Source organism: Triticum dicoccoides, chromosome 3B (assembly GCF_002162155.2).
Source record: "Triticum dicoccoides isolate Atlit2015 ecotype Zavitan chromosome 3B, WEW_v2.0, whole genome shotgun sequence".
Classification (NCBI taxonomy): domain Eukaryota; kingdom Viridiplantae; phylum Streptophyta; class Magnoliopsida; order Poales; family Poaceae; genus Triticum; species Triticum dicoccoides.
This window is the reverse complement of record NC_041385.1, coordinates 822,479,338-822,479,684: the sequence shown is the minus strand read 5'-3', so window position 1 is coordinate 822,479,684 and position 347 is coordinate 822,479,338.

Genomic DNA, 347 nt, shown 5'->3' with positions numbered 1-347 from the left:
GCACTTCGTGTACAAAATGGACAATCTCTTTCGAAGTATCAGGGTTTCTGACGAAAACTGAACTGTTACAAAGGCATTTCATTTTTTAAATAACCTAAGCATTACTAAATTGAATATAATGATAAAACACACTAATATTAAACATAAGAAAAAAGAATCACTGAAAAAACTTTTTTCAAAGTTAAGTTATTCACAAACTAGTGATTCACACAAATTTCAAATAATTCAAAATTTAAACTATTCAAATTTGAAATCTACCGGCACTAACAGAAAGTTTGTAATTTTTTGTACCTAAAGCAAAAATATTCACAAAGAAACTCTAAATACAGCAAAAAACAACTCAAAAA